Genomic DNA, 9,256 nt, shown 5'->3' with positions numbered 1-9,256 from the left:
AGGACCGAAGGGTAGGTCGGGCACCCCATATATGCCTGACAATATGATCATGTTATGATATGTGTGGTAGTAGTAGTAGGGGGTGAAATAGTCCCCGGAGTTCGGTTGTTAGGACCGAAGGGTAGGTCAACACTCAGAATGGCTTGACACGGGTGGGTCAGCACCCCAGAATGGCTTGACATGGGTAGGTCAGCTCCCCAGAATGGCTTGACACGGGTAGGTCGGCACCCCAGAATGGCCAGACCGGGTAGGTCGGGCACCCTAGAATTGCCCGACAGTATGTATGCTATGTGATTGTATCGTATGTGGTACGATGGGGGAACTCACTAGGATTTTTGCTTAAGGTTTTCTGTTTTGGTTTCAGGTAGTCATTTTTAAAGAAAGGAGTCGGCTTGATCGCAGTGCATCATATTATGGTTTTCCGCACATGAGATCTTTGGGATTACACTCTGATATTCTTTTAGGATAACATGTTTTGATTACTTCTACTTTGGTTTTGTCATGACATGATATTATGGATGATTTATTATACTGTTGGTTTATAATAACGTAATTAAAAAATGAAAATTTTGGACATTAATTTTGGGATGTTACAAATTGATATCAGAGCCTTGGTTTGCGGGATTCGGGCACACTCGCGGGTGTGTCAGAACTCAAACTAAGGACTTGGTATGAAAATTTTGCAAAGTAAAACACTTTTATAAAAAGAAGTGAAAAGAATTTGAGAAAGGGACAAAACTTTGAAAAGAACAAAGTGTGTGACGCATGCAATGCACTAAGCTCAAGTAAGTTTTCCCCAAGATACCCATACATGTTATGTTATGATATGATATGGTTATGAGAACTGCATGCTAGATTAGGGCTGAGGATCTAGGAGGATGCCTTATATGCCTATCGTATATGCTTGTAGACTTGCATGCTGGTACTGATTAGTTAGTGATAGGATAGCCTATTTAGGTTATGCCTGATTGTATGATCCTTTGAATTGCATATATAGATTCCTGATTAGAGGATAGAACAGTTTGATTGGATTATGATGGTTAGATTTTCCATTGTCTGAATGCTGGTTGGTTTGTGCTTTGTTGGACACTTTGTGATGTGAGTTAGCTACTAAGTGAATATGCTAAGTCACATGGGACATAGGCCAGATAATCTCAGAGTGATAGATTTGACCCTATTGCGCATCTCTTGTCTAAGTCCAACCGTTATAGGGATGGGTCTACTACTCGAAGGATTATCTAATCTCCGTTGCATGTGGCTATATTCATGATGTAGCTAGTTGACATTACTGGGAATCTTTCAGCAGTTGAGGACCGGGTAGGTACGGGAACCTAGGAGAGCCTAGGATATGTTTCAGTGGGTTAGTAGTGAGGCTCAGTGAAATTGGGTGTACCAGTTTGAGGAAGTGACTTAGAAGATTCTTGAGGATTGCTGAGGAAAGTATGGATAGGTGTGGAAGGTAGTATTGGGCCAGTACTACTGAAAGCACATGATCCATACTTGAATCAGTGAGAGTCTTGGAGAATCCGAAAGGCTTCAGGGAGAAGTTTGTGACCTGGTTTGGGTATAGAAGATGTTTTAGTTTTTGCAGCTTAACCATTGGCAAGTGAGCTAGTGAGCGTGACAAGGTGTCATACCCCGAAGGATATGACTTCCAAGAGCTATATATGCGAGATTAGTTTGGAGCGCCCTGGGAAGAGAGGGTTGTGGCAGGTGAGGATAGTAGAAGGTCCCAGGAAGAGATCCATGACTTCTGATCATCAGGTGAAAGGCCAGTGAGGCCGGAGTGAGGGTATCACGTACGAGAAAGTGCACAAGGGAGTTTGTTGCTCCAAGGGTTTAGGCTGCTACAAGGTAGCAGGGTTGGTCATGTCAGCAAAAGGTGATATGGATTCTTGGGTATATTAGAATCCTTGGAAGCTCAGTTCAGTATGGTGTTAAACACCCAAGAACGAGATTCAAATTCTGTTTCCAGCTCAGGAGCAGGGCCTGGGCCAATCGATGCGATATTGCAAAAGTTTATCTCATCGGGGATAACTTGCAGTGTAATGGGAATGGACCTCGGTGGTCTTTCATTCAGACAAGGAAGGGATGTGGTGAGCTCTTGACATTCGTCTTTGGGTTGTGTAAGCCAAATTTGTTGCGGGAAGTAGGGGTTCCATTGAATCCCAAGGTCTGTGGATTCTTAGAATCCTTCAGAAAGGAGGAACCTATTGTTAGTTCCTGTCCTCGGGCCCGGAGAAAGTTTTGTACCAAATTCTCAGGATGGTCTAAGTATATCTGGAGAAGGTGATCAGTACTCCTCCAAATGTTGCGGGTATGTCATCTTCTACTGCTAATAGGTGGATGATGAGAATATGTATCGCTTTGGAATTGTGAGTGAGTTTGGATAGGTCGGATCTTGAGTCAGTTTTCTGCTAATGGTTGGGTTATCAAGGATCATATACGCCATCCTGCATGCCGAAAAGTCCTTGATGAACAAGTTGCAAAGGTTAACCTAGACTATTACATCAACATTAATGCCTAGCCTAGAAACACGGGCGTTACACAAGCCCCGTCATCTAAAACCTACATTAGTAACTTTAAATTATTAAAAGATATACATATTTATTTACAAATTATATCGTAAATACAGGGTGTTACTATCCTTTTCATCAAAAGAGATATTTTTTTTGAAAATTTTCCGGTTCATCAAAATTTATGTTGTTCCATATAGTCTCGTCACCCACTTCTTCCATAAACACCATAGTGCATTCTCGGTTCCTATATACCTATTGTTCAAGTTTAAATAACCGTTTTGCCAACTCTTCTGATCTTGGTTTCCCACTTCGTCCACCTCTACCATGTAAGCGACCACTGGAAGATACACTACACGAAGATTCATCTTGCCTCCTAAAATTGTTCCGCACTGTTGATGGAACTGAATGCGGTTTACCATATACATACTCTTGATATGACATATAATAAGAAGACTTTCTCTCATCATCAGTCAGTGTCATGCTATGTCTTAGTCTTCGTCCTTCCTAAAACAAATTAACATATTTATAATGTAGTAAAAGTCCAAACATAAAATTTAAATAAAAAATAAAATATAAAAACCTTTTTCATATAAAAAATCTTTTTCACATCAACCCATTTCAATTTTCTTGTTGCACTCCATCCCTTCATCCAATGTGTTTCTTTGTTTTTTCGTAACGCAAAACCACCACTGCGAACAAATGGAAGCATCTCATTGACATGTGCATATTTAGCTATATTTTGATTATAATTTTATTACTTTTTGGCTAATTTATCGCAATTTATGGACAAAAGGTACTTAATTATGTTTAAATTGTATTTTCAGTCCAAAAGATGAGCTCGGAAGAAAAAGGAAGCGGGAAATGCAATCGGGAACTCGAGAATTGAAGAAAGTAGAAAAAGAGTCAAAATCTTGAAGGACTCGGCGAGTTGGACGTCTACTTGACGAGTCCACACGAATTTTCGCAAAGTAAATACAAAGTCCTTTTCGTACACGGACTTTTAAAAGGGGACTTGACGAGTCGGTTATCTACTCGGCGAGTAGCCCCTGTTTTCTAAAGTTTATAAATAGAAGCCAATTGCCGAATCCAGATGTTTTTCTAGAACCTTTGGGGATTATTTTGCGACTAAAGGTGCTGCTGAAGCTTTGAAGTTCGTGGAGAAAACCCTAACCTTCGATTTTACGGAGATTAAAGGTAAACCAAGTTTACTCTTTACTTTATCTCGTGTTTTAACCATGTGTGAACTACTAGATATTGTTTTTGAGTTTCTTCCTACTGTAATTATGAACTAAACCTTATATATTCTATTTAGGGTAGATAATTTATTACTATTGATTGATTTGTGGTTGGATTAATTGTTTATTGGTGAATCTTGTTTTATTAATCTTGTTAAAGAACCTTATGCATTAACCACAACTATTTTCTATTAATTAAGAAGTAATTAAGCTGCATGAACATCTCTTAATTGTTTATCTCATATGATTTATGTGAAAACATTTTTATGTGCCTAGGAATAGCGAACGTGAGACTAGGGTTAGCTAGAAAATGGGTAAATTAATGTGTGAGCTTGTGTGATAAACCATCAACAAGAGGTTAATTGAATTAGTAATTTGATTAGCTAATTACAAGTCTTATTTAACCCGAATAAATAAACTAAGAAATTCATTAGTTTAATCACTTGATCACTGCTTAAATTAATTTGTTTTCTAAGAATTGGTAATAGCGAATGTGAACCTAATTACTTTAATCGGTAGCCAATAACAATTAAGCCATCGCACTTGCCATAAAATCAACCATTGGAGTAAATGAATCGAACCTAAACAAAAGTCTTATTATCATTGAATTTAGTTGGTTTTTACTTGCTCTAGTTGTTAGTTACTTAATTAGCATATTAGTTAATAGTGTAAGTTTCTAGTTTTGCAAAACTAGAGAGAACCTTTTACTTTTATTACTTGTTTTATTTAATTGTAGTCATTAGTTTAATTACCGTTCCCTGTGTTCAATACCTTGCTTATTCAACTATACCACCAATTAACAGGTCCACTGCTTTTGTGTGTCTAAATTATATCTTAAAAGTAGGACTAAAACTAGTGCATTTATATACACATCACATTTTTGGCGCCTTTGTCGGGGAACCGTTCAAAAATTAATTCTAATTGCTAGTGTGATCGATCCTTTGTGTGAGATTTATCTTGCACAAAGTTACTGCTTTAGTAATCTAGTTAATAGGTTTAATTATTAAGTTTTTCTGTTTTTAGGAATTTGTTTATTTTTTTTTTCTGTTTTACCCTCGAACTCGTCGAGTCCACTTACAGGTACTCGGCGGGTCCAAGACAGATTTCCAGTTTCATTTTTATTTCATTTTCTGTTCTTTTTACGTGGGTTTCTTGTTTTGATTGTAGGTGTTACATGACCTGAGTTTCAAACACACCTCTGTTTCCTCCATATGGAGATCCAAAATCCGCTCTTAGAAAGAACAAAGACAAAGCCGGTGAAGACACTAACCTGTCAAGGAAATCACCTTTCAAGGACCTTAAATCAGTCTTTGGGAAGAAGAAAAAAAGAAAACAAGTGATTCTAGCAGTCAAAAGAGCCAGGAAAGCAAGTTTGAACATTTTTAAGAAAATCCAATTCCAAAAGTAACCGATTACGACTCTAGATCCAAGGAAGAAAGCGAATTTGAAGGCGAACCCACTGACACCATGGCTAACATCGATGAAGTTCGCATGGCTGAATGGAAGAAAATGATGCATCACGATACCAGCCCAGGACTTGTGCAACCCGCGATTGGTGCAACTGCCAACTTTGAACTTAAAGGCCACATACTTGCCCAACTTAAGGAAATCCCATTCTTTGGAAAATATCACAATGACACATACAAGCATCTAGATGAGGTCAATGACATAGCTGACTACTTTAAGGTTCCTAATGTGAATCGTGATATTGTTTTGCTTCATATGTTACCGGTCACATTTAAGGGAGCTTTGAAGGATTGGTTGAAGTCACTTTCTCCAGGATCCATCACTACTTGCGCTAAAATGCGTGAAGAATTTATTGATCAGTTCTGCCCTCCCTCAAAAATCTAAAATTTAAAGAAAGCCATAGCCAATTTTGAGCAACAAGCTGGAGAGCCACTTTATGAAGCATGGGAGAGATACAACGGCTTAATAATGAACTTCCCACACCATGATCTAAACAGTCAACAAGAAGTCTCCATGTTCTATGATGGAGTGAATGTAACCACTAGACAACTCCTTGCTTGGCAAGGACCACTCACAAAGAACCGCCCCTCCCCCGGGTGATAAAAGAACTAATTGAAGAATTCTCTAAACACTCTAGAGAATACCATAACCCAAGAAATGACTCAACTAGAGGGATGGTGAATGCTATTTCTGATGACATGGCATCAATGATGGAAAAGTTGGAAAGCATGGATCGAAGAACGACTAAGATGGACCAATCCATCCATGCCATTAGAGTGGGATGTGAGAATTGTAGAGAGCTGCAACTTACTAAAGAGTGTGACCTTGATGAGAACGGGAACAGAAAAGTACAAGTTTGTTACTCAAGTGGTGATAGATATGATGATGATTGCCACAAACCCAAGAAAGAATGGATACCTTATGATGAGTAAAAGAAGGCTAAGGAGGAAAAGTATAAACAAAAAGGATGAGGTTTTTATCAAAAAGAGGAACCGGGTAGACTTCCTAGTAATACCGGAAATAATCCGAAAGGCGCACATATCAACATCGTGACAACTAGGAGTGGCAAGATTATAACTCCTCTGGCACTTATTTAGAATGAAGATCCTAAGTTGCTGCAAGAGGAAGAAGCAGAAACTGAAAAATCGCAATTTCTCGACCCGACTCGCTGAGTCCCAGATATGGACTCGACGAGTCCCCCACTGAACATAAAAACAAGCCTCATATTTAACCATATCATCCACCATTTCCATTTCCAGCTCGATCTAGACAAGACAAGAACGAGGTTGATTACTAAAAGTTCCTGGAACAAATAAAGGCCCTTCAAATTAATATGCCTTAATCGAGGCGGTTGCAGAAATGCCTAAATATGCCAAATTCCTAAAGGAGCTTCTAACTAATAGAAAGAAGATGGAAGAGGTGAAGAAAGTGGTCTTAAATGAAAATTGTTCAGCTATGTTGAACAAATTACCTAAGAAGAAGGGTGATCTGGGAAGTTTGACATTACCTTCTCAGTTCGAAAATCTAGCAACTATACATGCATTGGCTGATATGGGAGCAATTGTTAATTTCATGCCATATTCATTCTTCAAGAAATTAAATTTTATGAAGCCAATACCAATCTGAATGGCAATTCACTTAGCAAATAAAACGGTGACATTTCCAAGGGGAATATGTGAAGATCTATTTGTGAAAGCTCACAAGTTTGTGTTCCCCGCAAACTTCATAGTACTAGAAATGGAAGCAGAGCCTCAAGTCCTGATCTTACTCGGAAGAGCTTTCCTCAACTCCGTGAGTGTTATAGTTGTAACGACGTAAATTTTCAAACAAAATTTTCAATTTAAAATCGCATACTTTTCATAACATATTGTATAAAAATCTCGTTTATTCAAATTACAAAACACAACTCCATTAATAATTCAGGATCCTCAAAACATAACTCTTTCTCTCGTGTGTACAATCAAGCTGGTGCTGTCCTGCGATCCTGAGCAACCTGAAACACATAACACGGTGAGCATAAAGCTTAGTGAATTCCCCAAAATACCATATATATATAACTAGCCACTCAAGTCTAGGGCTCTATGAGACCTTCCGATCGATGTGTCTCAGTGGACCTTTCGGCTCCACAAATCTGGTAGACCTTCCGGTCTTACCCATGATGAACTTCCGGTCCTGCAGCTCGTTGGACACTTAGGTGCGGTCTAGCTCATTGGACCCTCTGGTCCGGTCTGGTTGAGCCTTCGGGCCTCATAAATCGTTGGACCTTCCGGTCCGGTCTAAATAAATCATAGCACAATATCACATAGATAAGATGCATAACTCAAGTAAGCACATAAGACCTTCCGGTCACACATAAATACCACTCTAGGTAAGGTATAGTGAGAAGACTCACCTCGGTTAGCAGGTAACCGACAAGCAGTCAGAAATCTTGGCCTAGCCTCCATCCAACACATAAGAAAAGCATCTCAATCATCATCTGACTTATTACTCTTTATACCTTAAGTCCGCCTAACACACACGAAGTCAACATACCATGTTGACCTCACTCGCTGAGTTTACCCATTAGACTCGCCGAGTCCAAACATATTTCTCACCAGGATTAACTTAGCTCATCATGTTGACCCCCAACTCGACGAGTTATCTATGGATCCATAGCACTGGGTCGAACCCGATCTGACTCGTCGAGTCATATTATAAACTCGGCGAGTCGTCTCCATTACATCACTCATATGGTCTCCTGAGGTAAGATCTGGAACTCTCACTCATAGATCTGGCCTTCTAGCACCCAAAAGTCACGTAAAGGCCTGAATTTGGGGTTCATGCATGGTGTATGTTGCTCTATATACCATTATGACTCCATTAAAGCTTCATAGCTTCAAAGCTCCAAGGTTACTCAGTCATGGCTTTCTACTTTCTGGTTCTCTGGACCTCACAAGGTCCATATCTATAGAATAACTCGCAAAAGGGTTTGGATGCACCAAAAAGCCCATCAAAATGGTAATACAATCCCTAACTTTACAAACAAAGGAAATCTAATCAATCACAAGGAAGCCAAGATCTTATACCAGATCTGAAGCTTGAAATGACGATGAAACTGATCCACAAACTCTCCTCTGAGATCCTTGCAACACCCTTGATCTTTTGGAAAACCGGATGTTACCATTTCCCCCACTAGAATTAGACTTCTCCCTCGAAGTCTTGCTCGGCAAATAGCTCTGGACGCTGCTCCCGTATCTCTGACTCTGGCTCCCAAGTCAAATCGGATCCCTTCTGATGCTGCCGCTGGACTTGAACCAAGGATACTTCCTTATTCAAGAGGGCCTTCACCTTTCGATCCTAAATCGCGATCAGCATTTCAACGTAATTCAGGCTTGCATCCACCTGAATGTACGAGAGAGGTACAATTTCCGTCTCATCTGCCACACACTTCCTCAATTGGGACACATGAAAGGTGTTATGGATCTGACTCAGTTATGCGGGAAGCTCCAACCGGTAGGCTACTCTGCCAACCCTGGAAATTACCCTAAAAGGACCAATGTATCGGGGACCCATCTTGCCCCTCTTTCTGAATCGGATCACCCCTTTCCAAAGGGATACCTTAAGTAGCACAAAATCTCCAACCTGGAACTCTAGATCAGAGCGTCGTTTGTGACAACCCGGAATTTTCATTCGGTAAAACCCTAGAAGTCAATCACTTCTTATTATAAGTTAATGTCATTAGTGCTTATTTTAACAAATTTGGAGTTCGTTTGATTATTTTAATATTATTCTTGAAACGAACGGGTGTAAGAAAGTGCCGTCTCGGGCTTTGAATTTTAAAAACCGCAAACACCACGCGTCTTAAAAGTTCCCAGCCAAACTATTTCATTTGGGTCGAAAAATCATCCCAAAATCAGTAAACTCATGATTATCCATGAGTTTACTCCCTAAGTCTAGTCAATATGAGTTTACTCCTCATTTATCCAAAAGAGTAAACTCCCAAAAGAGTAAACTCAAGAAACACTCTCAAGTAGCAAACTAGAAACAATTCAAGAT

The 9,256-nt window shown here is 39.5% G+C and overlaps 1 non-coding gene across 1 annotated transcript; it reads right to left on the bottom strand.

Annotated features, from left to right (window-relative positions):
* Nucleotides 1-5,604: 5,604 nt before the first annotated feature.
* LOC111906820 (small nucleolar RNA R71) lies at nt 5,605-5,712 on the bottom strand. The gene has a single exon (XR_002855347.1). It is a non-coding gene; the product is annotated as a small nucleolar RNA R71 (small nucleolar RNA).
* Between the last annotated feature and the right edge of the window lie 3,544 nt (nt 5,713-9,256).

Source organism: Lactuca sativa, chromosome 4 (genome assembly GCF_002870075.4).
Source record: "Lactuca sativa cultivar Salinas chromosome 4, Lsat_Salinas_v11, whole genome shotgun sequence".
Lineage (NCBI taxonomy): Eukaryota > Viridiplantae > Streptophyta > Magnoliopsida > Asterales > Asteraceae > Lactuca > Lactuca sativa.
This window is presented reverse-complemented; position numbering and strand designations above follow the sequence as displayed.